This window comes from Mobula birostris, chromosome 7 (assembly GCF_030028105.1).
Source record: "Mobula birostris isolate sMobBir1 chromosome 7, sMobBir1.hap1, whole genome shotgun sequence".
Taxonomy (NCBI): domain Eukaryota; kingdom Metazoa; phylum Chordata; class Chondrichthyes; order Myliobatiformes; family Myliobatidae; genus Mobula; species Mobula birostris.
This window is the reverse complement of record NC_092376.1, coordinates 44,594,770-44,614,866: the sequence shown is the minus strand read 5'-3', so window position 1 is coordinate 44,614,866 and position 20,097 is coordinate 44,594,770. Positions and strand designations below refer to the sequence as shown.

Below are 20,097 nucleotides of genomic sequence, written 5' to 3'. Positions count from 1 at the left end.
TCCTGAGGAGGATAGGTAACAGCACAGTGTTGGTGCAAAGTGCTCTAAGTTCACTGGAATGATAGGCAAACCAACTCAGTGTCCTCTCACTGGTTAAATCCTAAGCTTGTCCAATCCTTCCTCACAGCGGCAATTTTTCAGGCAATATCCTCATAAATAACTCCTTTAGACTATCATCTGTGCAGTATCATCTTTCCTGTAAAACGGTGACCGGAATTGCACAGTCCTCAGCTGCATGAATACTAAGCGTGGAATATAATTCAAACATAATTTCCCTGCTCCTCATCTATGTCTCAACGAATAAATGAATGAGTTACTTCAATTAGTTTATCTTTTACCATGCTTGAAAAGGCTTTAAGCTACTTTGTTAACAGGGCTCTCAAACTTATACTGTATTTAAATAACTGCAGTGTTGAAAATCTTAAATAAAAATGATCAGAAATACTCAGGAGGTCGGACAGCATCTGTGGAAAGTGAAGCAGAGTTAACGGTTCAAATTGGAAACCCTTTGTCTGAAGCATTAAATCTGCATCTCTTTTCAGTATTCAGTATAGACTACTTTCTCCATCACTCCATCTCACTCCTCCATCTCCACCAGCCACTTCCCTCTCACTACATTTTTCCATGCAATGGTAGGAGATGCCACATGTGCTCATTTTCCTCTTCATTTTCCACTGACCCAAACTCCTGTCTGGTGAAGCAGTCATTCCCCCAGTATCGTCCAATTTTATATACGGCATTCAGGACACAGCACGTGGTATCTCGGTTCCACTCAAGTTTAATGTAAGCCCAAGGAGCAAAACTTCATCATCCTGGTTGGCCACCTAAGGCCCTTGGGGCTCAATAATTTGAGAATGCTAAACATTTCCGTTTGGATGCAGCACAAAGATGTAATACTTATTAGTATTATTTGGAGGGATGCTTCATCGAATACCTTCACTCCATCCACAACAAGTGGCCAAACTGCATTAATTCCAATTCCCATTCCCATTCTGAGATGTTGGTCCATGGCCTCCTCTGCTGCCATGATGAGGCCACTATCAGGGAGGAGAAACAACACCTCATATTCCATCTTCCAATCGATTTCTCTGACAGACGTGTCATCATTTGGACCCACAGGCAGGGTACGTTCTTTGCACCCTACATCCTAACTTAAAACCCACATGTTTTTTTCAAATATCCAGTTCTGATTGGAGACTATTGACCTGGATCGTTAAATCCATTGCTCCTTCCATGAGTGCTCCCTGTCCTCAATGAAAATCTCTGGCTTTTTGGCCAGATTTAAATCCGAGTTGTGCAAGTTTGCTAACACCAAGGAGAAGATGCTACTTATCTGCTGACACTCACCTGGTCACACCGTGACTGATGACACTCTGATCCGTCTGCATTTGGAGGCGTCACCGTCCACCTCCTACTCCAGTGAAAGTACTGCATCGGACATACAAAGGGCACGGCGAGGAAGCAAGCCGTGTGCACTAATGTCGCAATGCCCAGGTTGGTGACCTAGAGGAGTGATATTAAATCGCAGATCACATTGTGGAAGTGAGGTTTGGGCAAAGGCTAGACAATCCTCTATATGCTAGGAGCGCCTATCTCCTGCTGCAGTCCAAATAGCTCAAGCAGGGCCAAGATCATGGTCCAAGCAGCAGCTGCACTTAGGAAGAAACCGATTATGTTTTCTAACTTCAGAAACTAATAAAAAAACACAGGAACCGACAATACTCATGTACTTAGTTCTTTTCTTTAGTGTGGCACTCACATATGAAATGGTGGCATAATAACATATGCAATTCACCTTCTTCTCACATATAACCCATAATGAATGATGTAAACAAATGAAAATATTTAATCAAACAATATATTTACAATTTTACTCAAATATTATGGCAATATTAACTACACAACACACCTCCCAGCTTAGCTATAAACTTCAACTCAAATATGTAACATTTTGCTCTAAAGTCATCATATATAGCATTGTAAATTTTATATTATAAAACATTTTATAATTTTTTTATATTATAAAAATGTCATACTGTTCATTTGGAGCAATACCTGTACATCTTGTCCTTAAAAGAGAGACACTTAGTAAGCTAGATGGGACCCTATTTTGTTTAAATATTGAATTCAAATATTAGGTAAAGGAAAAAAAAGTGTGCCATACACATTCTTCTCATTGGTATGTAACCAGTGATCTGTAAAAGGTATCAGTTGTCCTCCCTGCATCTTAAACGTCTTGCATCTGTAATAACTGTCAAAAAACGTATTGTGTTGTCCACACAATTATTTCCCTCTGGGCAATGGAAGAACCTCTGAACTTATAAAGCACAACGGTTTTGTCAGCACTGTTTCCTATGAGGCAGATCACTGTTCAAACTGAAAGGAGGTCCCTGCTTTGGCTTAAGGTTCCAGAAGGTTCAACTGGATGCTGCTCAAAGCTTTGCCCCGTTGTCCACACGTATTTCCATGGAATCTATTCTATGTCTGTGTAAGGGTATATTTGTGAAATGTGTGATATAGGAGGAAGTATTTGTAGACTTGAAATGTAATCTAAGCTAGGTTTTGATGTACCTTCCATCTGTGTCATCAGAAATAAGAAATTGTGACATTTAAGTTGGCGAATGGGGAGATAATAGGAACTGAAAAGGGGAGTAGAGGGAGTTGAGAGAGAAATACTAGAAGAAATAAAAAGGTTATGTGAGCAAAGGCATTGATGGTTTTATATTGGAGAAGGTGGAAAGGGTCATTTCAGAGTTCCTCTTCTTCCCCAGAAAGTGTTGATTATCATTTCTATTGAAGGTTTGAGGTTTCACTTCAATGCAGTTACCATTTTTCTGAGAAGGGTTGATACTTCATTTCACAGTTCAAAATACAAATATACCTAACACTGGGAAACTTATTTCCCTTCTAAGTGCAAAGAAAAGTCTGAGGTAGCAATGCAGATTAAACCTATTTGTCAAGGAATTAAGTACTGAAGTAGCTGAATTATCAGTTATGATATTTGGAGGCTGACTGGCATATGGAAAGCACATAGCATATTTGTTTTAGGGGATATGGGAACTTTTCCAATACAAATGCATGTACCTTCCACCCGACTCAAGAGGTTTCATGATGTTGTTTGTGTCACTAAGAGACAGTTCTGGTATATTATTGCATATATGCTTTTGGTAAAATTAGAGCAGAATAATTAATATGGTATTATATTGCAACTACAAGAGGTAATTTCTCAGCTAATATTTTTGACAATATGCTCACATTCTGATGTTATTGAAATTAGAGATTGATACTGACATTTTTACAACTGTTCCTGCCTGTAGACATAACTGCAGTAAAATCCTTTAGTGCATATTGAAGTGAATGTAATAACTTTGTGATTTTAATATTTAACTAGATATACACTGCAATGGAATGTGTGAATTGCATGCATACACTATGCCCTCTTTCTACGGAAAGCTGTACGGAAATGATATTGTTCGTTAAATTTCATAGGTAGTTACTGTTGCTGAATTGCAAGTTCATTTTTAATTTGCTTGGATAAATGTGAAGTACTTGTTTATTTTTAGTGCTCTTTTGATGAAGAGCAAGACAATTGAAAGATGATTCAAAGACATTGGGAAACTAGAATTAACAACAACTTTGGCATGAATGAAATATCTGACCAATGTGTTTTTCAACCCTCTTCAGTGTATAAAAAGCATCTGATATACTGACAACTTCAACATTTCTCCTGTGCTTGCTAATGAAACATCAGAGATTGTGCCGAAAATGAGAAATGATATTTCCCAGCTCTTCTACAAAAGCAAACGCAATATTTATTACAAAGAGAAAATCTGCAGAATGCAACACACACAAAATGCTGGAGGAACTTAGCAGGCCAGACAGCATCTATGGAAAAATGTCAAGTCAAGTCAAATTTATTTATATAGCACATTTAAAAACAACCCAAGTTGACCAAAGTGCTGTACAGATCAGAGCAGATAGCTAAAATCACAAATACAAGAAACACAGATTTAACCAACAAAGCAAACAGCTTATAGGCACAAAAGACACAACACAAGGGCCTAGGCACAAGCCAAAAATCAGCCACATCAGGAGGATTCAAACGCTAGTGAACAAAAGTAAGTTTTGAGCCTGGATTTAAAAGAGTCGATGGAGGAGGAAGATCTGATTGGGAGGGGAATGCTGTTCCACTGTCTAGGGGCTACAATAGCAAAGGTGCAGTCACCCTTGAACTTAAATTTTGATCGCGGGACAGCCAGGAGCCCCAAGTCAGCCAACCTGAGGGACCTAGAAGTAGAATAAGGGGTTAGAAGGTCTGTGATATGGGGGAGGGCAGCCCATTTAGGGCTTTATAAACAAACAGGAGGATCTTAAAATCAATTCTGAACTGTACTGGCAGCCAGAGGAGGGAGGCCAGGATAGGAGTAATATGGTCCTTCTTCCGGGCACCTATCAGGAGCCTGGCTGCGGCATTCTGGATCAGTTGCAGGCGGGACAGGGGCGACTGACTAATCCCAGTATACAGGGAGTTGGAGTAGTCCAAGCGGGAAGATATAAGGGCGTGGATGACTTTCTCGAGATCTTTGAAAGAGAGAAACTGCTTGATTTTGGCAATAGTATGAAGCTGGAAAAAGCTGGCTTTTACTACTGCATTAACTTGCTTGTCAAACTTAAAGGTGGAATCAAGTATCACACCAAGGTTTTTGACATGGGGTTTGGAAAGGGTGGACAGGTTACCAAGACTGTTGGTAATCACTTTGATGGAGTCAGGGGGGCCAAATAGGACAACTTCAGACTTGCCTTCATTCAGCTGTAAGAAGTTTTGTGCCATCCAACACTTTATGTCCTCAAGGCAGTTCATGAGGCTGGCTAGATTTGACTGGTCGTTTGGTTTCGGGGGAGATAAAGCTGTGCGTTGTCAGCATAACAGTGAAAAGAAATGTCATATTTTTGAATGATTTGGCCGAGGGGAGGCATATATATAGAGAAAAGAATGGGAACACACACAAAATGCTGGTGGAACGCAGCAGGCCAGGCAGCATCTATAGGAAGAAGTATATTCGATGTTTTGGGTCGAGAACCTTTTGTCAGGACTAATTGAAAAAAGAGATAGTAAGAGATTTGAAAGTGGGAGGGGGAGGGGAGATCCAAAATGATAGGAGAAGACAGGAGGGGGAGGGGATGAAGCCAAGAGCTGGGAAGTTGATTAGAAAAAGGGGATACAAGGCTGGAGAAGGGGGAGTATCATGGGATGGAAGGCCTTGGAAGAAAGAAAGGGGGAGGGGAGCACCAGCGGAAGATGGAGAACAGACAAGGAGTTAATATGAGAGGAGAAGAGAGGAAAATAAATAAATAAATAAAATAGGGATGGGGTAAGAAGGGGAGGAGGGGCATTAGCGGAAGTTAGAGAAGTCAATGTTCATGCCATCAGGTTGGAGGCTACCCAGATGGAATATAAGGTGCTGTTCCTCCAACCTGAGTGTGGCTTTATCTCGACGGTAGAGGAGGCTGTGGATTGACATATCGGAATGCGAATGGAACGTGGAATTAAAATGTGTGGCCATGGGGAGATCCTGCTTCCTCTGGAGCGTAGGTGTTCAGTGACGCAGTCTCCCAATCTGCGTTGGGTCTCACCAATATATAGAAGGCCGCATCGGGAGCACCGGATGCAGTATATCACACCAGCCGATTCATAGGTGAAGTGTTGCCTCACCTAGAAGGACTGTCTGGGGCCCTGAATGGTGGTGAGGGAGGAAGTGTAAGGGCTGGTGTGATATACTGTGTCCGGTGTGGCCTTCTATATATTGGTGAGACCCGACGCAGACTGGGAGACCACTTCACTGAACACCAATGCTCTGTCCACCAGAGGAAGCAGGATCTCCAGTGGCCACACATTTTAATGCCACATCCCAGTGTATGGCCTTGCTTCTGAGTGGGTCCAGTAATAAGCAGAGCAAGATTAAAAGACTCAACCGGATGCATAAAATCACTTACGAGAGGCTTAGCGGGACAACAAACATGAATATTAAAATCACCAAAAATCAGAACTCAGTCTGGGCATAGTGTTTGAGGGGAAGTCCAAAAATCGAGTATGTATTTTTGGTGGATGACACACAAGAGCAATTAAAAGAGGATTGACCAGGCCCACTTTAATTAATTGCACCTTGAAGCTGGACAAAAAAAAGAACAGTCAACATCTTTTATTGCTCAAAGTAAGTGTCCACTTCTAAAAGAAATGGAAAAAATGAGTTTCGATTTCTTGTAAAGTACTGTCCAAAAGTCTTAGGCACACACACATATATATATTTCCTAAAGGCATAAGGCTAAATATGACACATTTCTTTAATATTTTAAGCAAGAAAACTTTTTTATTTCCATCTTTTACAGTTTCAAAATAACAAAAAAAGGAAAAGGGACCGAAGCAAAAGTTTGGTCACCCTGCATGGCGGTACTTAGTAACACCCCCTTTTTCAAGTATCACAGCTTGTAAACGCTTTCTGTGGCCAGCTAAGAGTCTTTCAATTCTTGTTTGGGGGATTTTTGTCCATTCTTCCTTGCAAAAGGTTTCTAGTTCTGTGAGATTCTTGGGCCATCTTGCATGCACTGCTCTTTTGAGGTCTATCCACAGATTCTGGATGATGTTTAGGTCAGGGGACTGTGAGGGCCATGGCAAAACCTTCAGCTTGCACCTCTTGGGGTAGTCGATTGTGGATTTTGAGGTGTGTTTAGGTTCATTATCCTATTGTAGAAGCTATCCTCTTTTCAACTTTGGCTTTTTTTTTTTACAGACAGTGTGATGGTTGCTTCCAGAATTTGCTGGTATTTAATTGAATTCATTCTTCCCTCTACCAGTAAATGTTCTATTCAAATGGTTCAAAGGAACATCTAAACAAGCCTGATGCACTTTGGAAACAAGTCCTGTGGACTGATGAAGTTAAAATAAAACTTTTTGGCCGCAATGAGTAAAGGTATGTTTGGAGAAAAAAGGGTGCAGAATTTCATGAAAAGAACCTCTCTCCAACTGTTAAGCATGGGAATGGATCAATCATGCCTTGGGCTTGTGTTGCAGCCAGAGGCACAGGGAACATTTTTGGTGGCTTTCATCAAACACTCTAGGCTATAATGCAGCTTCACTGGGTAGTAATGTAGGTTTTCACGAATAAAAACGGCAGAGGCATTTTATGTTTAAGGAAAACCATAGCAACTCATTTATTGTACTCCAAACACTGCATGGTGAAAGTACTTTACGTAATTATGGCATCACGTCGGTAAAAGTATTTTACGTAATTATGGCATCACGTCAGATCAGGTTTTTAAAGTGAGCCCCAAACCAATGTGGGTGGCTGTGAATTATGTACGTTTCCACTAATTACATTACCCTACAGCAGGACCCAGTGCTTTCTTCTGCTCTATGTTGTGAAATTACCCTCTGGCTATCGTCCTTCGCCTACCTCACATTCTTATTCTGGCTTCTTCCCCCTTCCGTTCCAGTCCTATGAAGAGTCTCAGCTCAAAATGTCGACTGTCTACTCTTTTCCATAGACGCTGCCTGATCTGCTGAGTTCCTCCAGCATTTTGTGTGTGTTGTTGTGAAACTGAGATAATATTTAACCAGCATATTGTAGCTCTTTTGAGTAACGTGAACTACTGATACAGGAGTCAGTGGATTTACTCTCCCTGGATTTCTACAAGGCTTCTAACAAAGAGCCACATCAAAGTTGATCTAATGGCATGGATAGATGTTTGGCTGGCGACCAGGAAACAGACACTTGGATTCACTCTACAGCACAGCACTTAGTGCATCTTAACAACCAGGAAAGGATACACTTAAGTGCTGTGCTGTAGAGTGAATCCAAGTGTCTCATCTTTCATAAGCATAAGAGATTCTGCGTTTGCTGGAAATGTCCAGCAACACATACAACATGCTGGAGGAACTCATCAAGTCAGCTGGCATCTATGGAGGGCAATAAACAGCCACCTATGGTCGATTATTTCAATTTGACTTCCTATTCCCATACCGGCATGTCTATCTGTGGCTTCCGCTTCTGCCATGATGAGGCTCAAGCCAGGTTGGAGGAGCATCACTGCATATTCTGTCTGGGTAACTCCAACCTGCTGGTATGTACATGGGTTTCTCTAATTCCACCCCTACTACTCCTTTCTCTCTTTTTCCATGGCCCACTCTGATTACCTCTCACCTCTTCCCTTCGCCTCAGCTACCTATCACATTCCACTGGCTCCCCTTGTCCTTCCCTTTACATTATGATCCACTGTCCTCTCCTATTAGATTCCCTCTTCAGCCCTTTCCCTCTTCCACCTATCACCACAAGCTTCTTACTTCATCCCCTCCTCCTCCCCTCACCTGATCTTACCTATCACCTGCCAGCTTATTGTCCTGCTTCTTCCCCAACTTTCTCGTTCTGGCTTTCGCCCCATTCCTTTCCAGTCCTGATGAGGGATCTGGGGTCAAAACCTTGCTTGTGTAACCCCGCACCGCGCTCATATGCAAACTTGGCTCACTAGCCGTCTTTGCTAACAGCCAAGGGACTCAGCAATGAGAAGGCCACCTTTCATAATCAATATTTGTCTAAGATCAGGATGATTTGGGTTCAACCAAACAGGAATATTGTGATGTTCTGATTAAAGAAACCTCAATTTCAGCGAATGCTGTGTAAATTCTACCCATACACACTAATAAGTCGCAAGAAATAACAAATCGTACACCACATAAAATTATAAAGGAAGTGTATTTACAAATTTCAGCTTTAGCAAAGAGTTAGTAAGAAAAAGAAAAGGACAAAAAAGCCCATTACGCTTAGACCAGTCCAAATGTGCACATGAAATTGGAGCTCATTGTGAAGTTGTATTTTCACTCGTGCTGGACCCACGGTCTGCATGAAAGTACACACCACATTCTGAGTTTCGCTTGAAATCCATCTCAAGCAAACAGGCTCTCTCTCTCTCTCTCTCTCTCTCTCTCTCTCTCTCTCTCTCAGGAGTATTGGCCCTTCCTCCTTGGAGCCATTCATCTGCACAAAGCACTTTGTGTAACAGGGACACTCCTTCCCCCAGCATCCTCAGCCATCTTCCCTCCTGTCCTTTCTGCAGCTCCTGCCCAAAAGATCCCAGACTACCGTCCATCACAAATCTCTTTCCGTCCCACTCTCTAGAACTTTCTCCCGATTCTGCCATCCTAATTGGCTAACACAACATTCCTAAATTGAGCAGCAGGGTTCCTCATCGTTAGCCGAAGCTAAAACATTCTACCAGCAGGGCATACTCCTTCTGCAGAAACTGTTAAAATGAAATATCTACAGCATTATGGTAGAAATCTTAACCAGGGCATTACACCTGTTTATTCTCCTTCACAGATGCTACATGACTTGCTAAGTTCCTCACAATTTTGTGTGTGCATTTCCAAGGTAGGGTAGTGGTTAGCACAGTATAGGCGAAGGGTTCAATTCCCACCGCTACCTGTACATTCTCCCTGTGGCCATGTAGGTTCCCTCCAAGCGCTCCAGTTTCCTCCCTCGGTCCAAAGACGTACCGGTCATTGTAAATTGTCCCGTGATTAGGCTAAGGTTAAATTGGAGGAATTGCTTGGCGGTGAGGCTCGAAGGACTGGGAGGGCCTATTCTGCACTGGCTCAGTAAGTAAATAAATAAACTTTCTACGGTTACACAACTGAGTTGGATGAAGGGGCCAAAGATGTTGGTGTTAAATTAGCTGATGACATGAAGATTGCTAAGAAAGTAAGTTGTTAACGTTTGGGATGAAGGCGCTACAAGTTAGTTAGAGAAAGTTAAAGTGAGTGGGTAAAACATCAGGCAAAAGGTTCTGCTGAGGAAAATTGGGAAACTTCTTCATACTATGTGGAAACTCATTGGAAAACAGTGTAATATCAAAGATGGTTGAATTTTTATAGCTGTGTTCAGGCTGTAGCTGTGTTTGTTCAGCAGAGCTCAGAGTGAACTTGAGCTATTGTTATTCATCTGTATATGCATCTGATGCTGCCCACTCGTTCAGAATCCCTGTCAGTTTCCATTGTGCCCTGTCAGATTGGAATAAATTTATCTTTTCAGGAATATTTTTTCTCTGTCAGTGTGTGCAGCCTACCATTGTAAATATGCTGTAGGCATTCAAGTGTTCAGTTTTCACATTGAAGGACTGATGGCTGATCACTTGCCTGTCATGTTGGACTAACCTGTCAAGTTCCATATCACAGCAGTTGGGTAGCCTTTTCAGAAATCAACTTCATGGAAACAAAATAGTGAAAAGATACAACAGCTTTAAAAGTGAATCTATTGTTACAGCTACATGATATTCTGACCTAAATTTCCATCTATCCACCAACATTGGAATGTCTGGGCAGCTTGCCAATTCAGATGAGGTGCAGAATCAGCATCATTCTAGTGACACAGAACAGGCACTATTCAGTTCACCCACCATAAGATTACAGTTACTAAATGAATATCTGGAAATATTTTACAGAGGTGAAATGGTAACAGCCGACTCACTTGTAAACTTGCACTTTTAAAATGTGTGCTTATGGCAAAGACTTGACTGTGGCAGTTTCTTTTAGATGTACTGAACGTATTGGGAAGTAGTATAGAATTAATTATTGTGTTTCAACCAAACAGAAAACAACATCATGCAACTCAAGCCTTTATTAATACAAAATCTGAAAAGCCAAAGAAGCTCTGAATGAAAACAAAGACTTAAGAGAAGGTTCCTTTGAGAAATCTTTTCCTGATCATCTGGGTTGTGAATGTTGCAAGAAAACATCCGCTCATTCATTCAGTACAGTCACATCTGAAAAATTAATCTACATGAACAATTTCCCATAACACTTCTGAACATAGTGCTTTAAAAGGTGGGGAAAAGGTCTGTCTAGCATCATCAACCCCAGACAAACACCCTTAAGGGTGGATTTGCTCAGCAAGTACACTTCAGTTAGAACAAAATATTCAGACAAAAAAAATCAGATACATCAAGAAGTGGCACCATGTGGAAAGAATCTCAATATCATAGGCATGATACTGAGAAGTATTTGGTGTCTGAGTTAAAGAATAAATTCTTTCTCCCTGATACCAACCACTCAGATGAAAAATACACATTGGTGAAAACTACAAATTTTCACTCTGGAATATGCTCCATTGACATACAAATAACGGTATGTTAAAAAAAAATTGAGTTACTTCAGCCCAGTGACAAGGTTCAATCACATTTACAATTGATAGAATTAAAGTTGGAAATTTTCGAAAGAGGTTGAATCTGTTCTGAAAGAAAATGATATTGCAAATGGGAATAATAGATCTTTCAATTAACCAAAACTGAACATATGAACGCTGGAGAACTGCAAAGGAAAGTGGACAATAAACAATATTCGTCAGCTCTGTTTACTAGACCATGCACCACAGGCATAAATATGCCTTCAGAGTTTATACAGAATAGTATGAATGAACTGGAAATGTAAATTGCTGAGGAACAGGTCCAAATACAATCTCCTGTTCAAGGATCAGTTAGCAGTATTCACAACCTTTTCCAAAAATTTTCAACTAGTTTTGAATCTTCTGATACAAGGAGTCAGAGGCAAATTCCACAGAGTGTACCATTTATTAAGGAAGAAGCTGTTAAGTGCGTATGATGAATTAAAAGGATAGAATAACTTTGCATCCCTGGGAATATACAAATAGCTTAGCAAAGTCAGCAGGAGTGATTACTCCACAAGCAGCATTCTTAACTATATGAGCATACTATCAATTACAGCCTGTTGCTATGGCATTAGATATTTAATATTTTAATATTTAACTTGATATATGTTGCAATAGAATGTGTGAATTGTGCGCATACACCATTGCTTCATCCCTCCCCCTCCAAGTTTCAACTATCACCTGGCGGTTCTCTCTCCCCTCCCCCACCTTTCAAATCTACTCCTCAGCCCTTTTTCTCCAGACTGGTGGAAGGGTTTCGGCTCGAAATGTCGACTGTACTTATTTTCCCAGAGATGTTGCCTGGCCTGCTGAGCTCCTCCAGCATTTTGTGTGTGTTGCTCTGATTTCCAGCATCTGCAGATTTTCTCTTGTTTCCTGTGATACCTCTTGCATTGAAATATACACAGCTCAGCACACTAGTCACACCATGTTCAACTTTTTGATTCCTGACTTTGTCTGAGGTCTTACCAACATTTGCCTCCACAACCTCTCCACTGGCATTCTGGTTCCCATCCTCCTGCAACATCAATTTAAACCCCACCGTGCAGCATTAACAAACCTTCCTGCCAGGAGAATAGAACCCCTCTAGTTCATGTGTAAACTGTCCCTTCTGTACAGGCAACACACATCAAAGTTGCTGGTGAACGCAGCAGGTCAGGCAGCATCTCTAGGAAGAGGTACAGTCAACGTTTCAGGCCGAGACCCTTCATCAGGACTAACTGAAGGAAGAGCTAGTAAGAGATTTGAAAGTGGGGGGGGGGGGGAGATCCAAAATGATAGGAGAAGACAGGAGGGAGAGGGATGGAGCCAAGAGCTGGACAGGTGATTGGCAAAAGGGATACGAGAGGATCATGGGACAGGAGGCCCAGGGAGAAGGAAAAGGGGAGTGGGGCGAAATCCCAGAGGATGGGCAAGGGGTATAGTCAGAGGGACAGAGGGAGAAAAAGGAGAGTGAGAGAAAGAATGTGTGTATATAAATAACGGATGGGGTACGAGGGGGAGGCGGGGCATTAGCAGGGCATTGGGCCTTCTGTACAGGTCCCACTTTCCCTGAAGGGAGCCCAATGATCCAAAAACCTTATGCTCTCCCTCCTACACAAACTCCTTAGGTACATATCAAACTGTATAATCTTCTTAGTTCTAGCCTCACTAGCACATGGCATGGGTGGCAGTCCTGAGATCACTATCCTGGATGTTCTGACCTTTAACTTAGCACCTAACTCCCTGAACTCCTGATGCAGAACCTCATCACTAGTCCTACACATGTTACCTACATGGACCACAACCTCCCACTTAAGAATGCTGAGGATTCAATCTGAGATGTCCCGGACCCTGGCACCCAGGAGGCAACGTACCATCCGGGAATCTCATTCTTGACCACGGAACCTCCTGTCCATTCCCCTAACTAGCGGATACCCTATCATCACAGCATGCCCCTTGTCCCACCTTCCCTTCTGAGTCAAGGAGCCAGACTCAGTTCCAGAGACCCAACCACTGCCACATTCCTCTGATAGATGAACCCCACCCCACCCCCAACAGTATCCAAGGTGATATATCTGTTGTTGAGGGAGATGGCCACAGGGGTACTCTGCACTGGCTCCTTAACCCCTTTGCCCTTCCTGCCTGTCACCCAGTTTCCTGCTTCCTGCACCTCGGGTGTAACTACCTCTCTATATGTCCTATCTATCACCCCTTCAGCCTCCCGAATGATCCAGAGTTCATCCAGTTCCAGCTCTAACTCCTCAACATGGAGTGTTAGGAGCTGCAGCTGGATGTACTTCTCACAGTTGCAGTCATCAGGGACACTGGAGGTCTCCCTGCCTTCCCACATCCCACAAGAGATCAATTCATCTATCCTGCCTGACATCTCTACTGTCCTAGCTGAGTAGGGATAAAGAAGAAAAGGATAAAAAAAACTTAACCTAGAGCTTTTATATTTGTTTTCTCTGACTGAAGCCTCTCTTGCTGGTCCATGTAAAGCTAAAGCTCAATATCACCACTCTGACTCTGTCCACTCAGATGATAGAGATGTATAGAGACATAGATGACAATCAACAATGGACCCAGCACCGATCTCTGTGGCACTCCACTAGTCACAGGCCTCCTGGCTTCTCCCACAAATCCAATATCTAATAAAATTTACTAACTAATCGTGAATGCTGAGCAACTGAACATTCTTGACTAACCTCCCTTGTGGGACCTTGTCAAATGCCCTGCTGAAGTCCATGCAGACAACATCCATTGCATTGCCCATTCATCAACTTTCCTGGTAACTTCCTCAAAAAGGTTTACCGTATATAAGATTGGTTAGACATGACCTACCACACACAAAGCCATGTGGACTATCCTCAATCAGTCCACGGTCCTTAGAGACCATGTCAGGGAACTGGAGCTGCTGCTTGATGACCTTTGGCTTCTGAGGGAAAGTGAACCAGTGATAGACAGGAGCTACAGGGAGGTAGTCATCCCAAAGTTACAGGTGACAGATAAATGTGTGACTATCAGGAGAGGGAAGGGGGGACGTCAGATAGTGGAGAGCACACCTGTGGCCATCCCCCTCAACAATAAGTACTCCATTTTGAGTACTGTTGGCAGGAGGAAACCTACCTGGGGGAAACAAAAGCGGCCATGCCTCTGGCACTGGGTCTGGCCCTGTAGCTCGGAAGGGTAAAGAACTGATGGCAGCAGTAATAGGGGACTCTATAGTCAGGGGGTAAGATAGGCGACTCTGTGCTTGCCTCCCAGGAGCCAGGGTCTGAATTGTTTCTGGGCATGTCCACAATATCCTGAAAAGGGAGGATGAGCAGCCAGAAGTTCTGGTACATATTTGTACCAACTACATAGGAAGAAAAAGGGAGGAGGTCCTGAAAAGGAATATAGGGAGTTAAGAAGAAATCTGAGAAGCAGGACCTCAAGGGTGGTAATCTCGGGATTGCTGCCCATGCCACATGACAGCGAGGATAGGAATAGAATGAGGTGGAGAATAAATGTGTGGCTGAAGAATTGGAGCGGGGGCCAGGGATCCAGATTTCTGGATAATTGGAATCTCTTCTGGGGCAGGTGGGACCTGTACAAAAGGGACGGGTTACACTTGAATCCGAAGGGGGCCAATATTCTTGCAGGCAGATTTACTAGAACTGTTGGGAGTAGTTTAAACTAATATGATAGGGGTATGGGAACCAAGACGATAAAGCTGAGGATGAGCCAGCAGGTCAACAAGTAGATAATGGGTATAACATGAATGTAAGGAAGGACAAATTAATGACTGGATACAAGTGCAGAGGGAGCAAAGGGTTAAAATGTACCATAGAGGCAAAATTCAAAAGGGTGAAGAATGCAGGACGGAAGATGCTGAATTTAAATGTGCATAGCATAAGCGATGGAATTACATCTAGAAAGAGGTGACATAGTGTCAGAGAATCTTGAATATTTGTGGGTGGCGTTAAGAATTTGCAAGAGTAAAAAAAAACCCATCGTGGAAATCACATATAGGTCTCCAAATAGTAGCCAAGATGTGGGGTTGAGATTGCAAAGGGAGCTGGAAAAGGCATGTAATAAGGGTAATGACACAACCATAATGGGGGATTTCAATACACAAGGGATTGGGAAAATCAGATTGGTGTTTGGTTGCAAGAGAGGGTATTTGTTGAATGTCTATGAGATGGCTCTTTAGCGAAGCATGTGTTTGAGCCTACTCGGGGAAAGGCAATATTAGATTGGGTGTTGTGTAATAACCCAGATCTTATTAGGGAGCTTAACGTAAAGGAACCTTTAGGAGGCAATGATCAAAATATGATTGAATTCATACTGTAATTTGAAAGGGAGAAGCATAAGTCACATCTATCGGTATCGCAATGGGATAAGGGGAATTACAGAGGCATGAGAGAGGAACTTGTCCAGGTGGGTTGGAGGGGGACACTGGTGGGCATAATGACAGAGCAGAGATGGCTGAATTTTCTGGGAATAGTTCACAAGGCACAGGATAGACATGCCCAGCAGAAAAATAAGTTCTCAAGTGGCAAGTGTAGGCAACCATGGCTGACATGGAAAGTTAAGGACTGCATAAAAGCTAGGGAAAGGGTATATAAGGTAGCAAAAGTGAGTGGGAAGTTGGATGATTGGGAAGCTTTTAAAATCCAGCAAGAGACAACTAAAAAAGCTACAAGAAAGGAAAAGATGAAATGTGAGAACAAACTAGCCGATAATATAAAACAGGATACTAAAAGTTTTTTCAGTGATGTAAGGACTAAAAGGAAGTTGAGAGTTGATATTGGACCACTGGAAAATTATGCTGGTGAGGTAGTAATAGTGGACAAAGAAATGGCAGATGAACTTAGTGGGTACTTTGCATCAGTCTTCACTGTGGAAGACGCTAGTAGTGTGTCAGAGGTCTGTGAGTGTCAGGCTACAGGAGTGAGTGCCATTGCTATTACAAAGGAAAAAGTGCTAGGCAAACTGAAAAGTCTTAAGGTGGATAAGTCATCTGGACCAGATGGACTACATCTCGGTGTTCTGAGAGGGGTTGCTGAAGACTTGATGGGCTGAATGGCCTAATTCTGCTCCTATGTCTTACGTCTGTCCAAATACTCACATATCCGGTCATTTGGAATACCTTCCAATAACTTTCCCATGACTGATGTAAGGATCAGCAGCTATAATTTCCTGGTTTAATTTTAGAGCTTTTCTTAAACAGTGGAACAATATTGACTATCTTCTAATCCTCTGGTAAAACTCCTGTCACTAAGGATGTTTTAAATATCTCTGCCAGAGTCCCAGCAATTTCTGCACTCCTCCACAGGGTCTGAGGGAACACCTTGTCAGTCTCAGGTGTTTTATCTGCCATAATTAGACTCCAGACAGCAAACAGCTCGTCCTCTGTAATTTGTATAGAGTCCATGAAGTTGATGCCGTTTTGCCTCACTCCTATAGACTGTGTGTGTATGTATCTCCTGAGTAAATACATATGCAAAAATTTCATTTAAGATCTCCCCCACCTTTTGGCTCCACACATTGATTACCACTCTGATCTTCCAGAGGACCAATTTTGTCCCTTGCAGTCCTTTTACTCTTAATATTGCTGTCGAGGACCTCAGGATTTTTTATAACCTTGTCTGGTAAGGCAACCACATGCCTTCTTTCAGCCCTCCTGATTTCTTTCTTAGGTGTTTTCCTGTATTTCTTACACTCCATAAGCAGCTCACTTGTTCCTACTTGCCTATACCTGCAATGCATCCCCATTTTCTTAACCAGGGCCTCAATATCTCTCAGAAACTAAGGTTCCTTGTTATCTTTACCTTTTATTCTGAAAGGCACATACAAGCTTTGTGCTCTCAAAAATTTCACCTGCCAAATACACCTTTCCAGAAAACAACCTGTCCCAATTCGCAAATCTGCAGATGCTGGAAATCCAAACAACATACACAAAATGCCGGAGGAACTCAGCAGGGCAGGCAGAATCTATATAAAAAAAAAAAGTACAGTTGGCGTTTTGGGCCAAAACCCTTCAGCAGGACTGGAGAAAAAAGAAGCTGAGGAGTAGATTTAAAAGGTGGGGGAGGGGAGAGAGGAACGCAAGGTGATAGGTGAAATCTGAAGGCAGAGGGATGAAGTAAGGAGCTACAATGTTGATTGGTGAAAGAGAGAGAAGGACACAGAAGTAGGAAGAGGGAGGAGGAGCACTAGAGGGAGGCGATGGGCGGGCAAGGAGATAAGGTGAGAGAGGGAAAAGGGGATGGGAAATGGTGAAGTGGGGGGTGGGGGAGAGGTGGGGTGCATTACCGGAAGTTTGAGAAATTGATGTTTGTGTCATCGGGTTGGAGGCTACCAAACGTGAATGTAAGGTGTTGTTTCTCCAACCTAAGTGTGTCCTCATCACGACAGTGGAGGAGGCCATGGATAGACGTATCAGAATGGAAATGGGAAGTGGAATTAAAATGAGTGGCCACTGGGAGGTCCCGCTTTTTCTTGAGGATGAAGCATAGGTGCTTGACGAAGCAATCTTCCAATCTACGTCAGGTCTCACCGATACACAGGAAGCCACACCGGGAGCGCTGGACACAATATGCGACCCCAACAGACTCACAGCCGAACTTTTGCCTCATCTGGAAGGACTATCCGAATCGGCACTTGCCAGATACTTCTGATACCATCAAAATTGGTCTTTCTTCAATTTAGAATTTCAATCCAAAAACCAGACCTGTTTTTTTGCATATTTACTTTGAAACTAATGGCATTGTGATCACTAGTTGTAAAGTGATCCCCTACACAAACTTTTATCACCAGTCCTGTCATTCCCTAAAGCAGATCAAGTATCACACACTTTCTCATTGGGACTTCCATGTACTGATTAAGGAAACTTTCCTGAACAGATTTGACAAACTCTATCCCATCTCGTCCTTTTACAATATGGGAGTCCCAGTCAATATGTGGAAAGTTAAAATCTCCTACTATCACAACCTTATGTTTCTTGCAAGAGCCTGCTATATTTGAGGAAATGTCCTTTGTGGCAAAGAAAAGTAGGAAACACCTTCACACTGCATGGAATCTCACTGAAAAGCAGTGTAATATCAAGGATTATTGAAGCTGTGTAGCTGTGTACAGGCTGTAGCTGTATTTGCTCAGCAGAGCTCAGAGGTAAATTTGAGCAGTAGTTATCAATCTATACATGCATTTGATGCTGCTCATTTTCAGCATGTCCTGGCAGATTGGAATAAATGTATCTTTTCAGGAGTATTTTTTCTCTGTCAGTGTGTGCAGCCTACCGTTGTAAATATGCTGTAGGCATTCAAGTACTCAGTTTTCACATTGAAGAGCTGATGGCTGAGCACTTGCCTGTCATGTTGCACTAACCTGTCCAGTTTCATATCACAGCAACTGGGTAGCCTTTTCAGAAATCAACTTCATGGAAACAAAGAAAAATGTAATTTTAGAATTAGGGTCAGTGAAAAGAGACACCAGTATTATAAGCGAAACTTACTTACGTATGTTAGAGCTACATGATATCACGACCCAAATATCCATCTATCCGCCAACACTGGAATGTCTGGGCAGCTTGCCAATTCAGATGAAGTGCAGCATGAGTATCATTTCAGTGACACAGAGTAGGCACTGTTCAGTTCACCCATCACAAGACTACCATGATTTCTTTTCCAGAATGAAGATCTGAAAATGTTACAAAAGTGAAACAGTAACAGCATGCTAATTTGTACATTTCCACTTTTAAAATGTGTGCTTAGGCAAAGAATTGATCATGGCATTCATTTATAAATATTGTATTGAAAAGTGGTACAGAACTATTTTTGTGTATTGATTCTATGGTGCAAACAAACAGAAATCAACATCATGCAAATCCAAGCCTATGTCAACAAAAAGCCTAAAAAAGCTGAAGGAGCTCTGAAAGAAAACAAAGTAGTAACTGAAGGTTCCTTCAATAAATATTTTCCTGATCATCTGGGTTGTGAAAGTTGTAAGAAAACAATCGCTCATTAATTTGGCAGATTCACATCTGAAACATTAGTCTACAATAACTCCACTTCAATTTCCTGTCATAATTCCAAATATGGTGCCTTAAAAGTTGGGGAATGGGCTGTCTAGCCTTATTAGACACCAAACAAACACCCTGAAAAGCAGATTTGCTTCATAAGTACACTTTAGTTGGAACAAGCACACCTGACCAATTTTCTTCGGAAGAAATATGAGCAACAACTATAAGTGTTGAATAGAAAAGTTCTGATGAACAGTGTATTGATGCTAGTAAATGATTGGACAAGGAAATCGGGCACATCGAGATATAGCACCACATGGAAAGAAACCCACTTTGGTGACCACCATACTGAGGGCTATTTGGTGTTTGTGTTAAAGAATCAATTTCTTCTTCCTGATACCTACCACTCAGATGAAAAATACCAATTTTCACTCACATCCAGTTGTTCAGGAAGTTGCTCCATGGACACAAGAAAAAGTAAAAAAAACAAGATTGAATTACTCCAGACCAAAGAAAATGTTCAATTAGTTTTTCTATTTTTGCTGAAAAGTTGAGAAATGCCAAAACAATATCAGGGAAGAACTGATAAAGATTGGCAAAGAGAAAATGCAATTTGTCAACTAATACTATCAGCTGATCCAGCACTATGTAGGAAACAGAACATTTAAATTGAATGTTACTCTAGTGGCATTAGATGTTGAAAACTCTCCAGTATCATAATCAAGTAATTCAGGTTCAAGTGAAATCAATAACGAAAGCAACTGAAGAAGAAGGGAAAAACTATGAAGCCATAGAAATAATAGATTATCCCAGAGTCAATAAACACCATAACTGAATATCAAGAATCTCAAGCAAATTTATTATCAAAGTAAATATATGTCACCATATATAAACCCCGAG

At 41.9% G+C, this 20,097-nt stretch overlaps 1 long non-coding RNA gene across 1 annotated transcript in view; it reads right to left on the bottom strand.

Moving 5' to 3' along the window:
* The window catches only part of LOC140200727 (uncharacterized), a 36,299-nt gene extending 17,471 nt beyond the window's left edge, over window positions 1-18,828 (bottom strand). The window contains exons 1-2 of the long non-coding RNA XR_011886709.1: window positions 18,695-18,828; window positions 1,348-1,503 (exon numbers count right to left, since the gene is read on the bottom strand). This is a non-coding gene — a long non-coding RNA (uncharacterized lncRNA). The remainder of the gene's footprint in view (window positions 1-1,347; window positions 1,504-18,694) is intronic.
* Window positions 18,829-20,097: the final 1,269 nt, after the last annotated feature.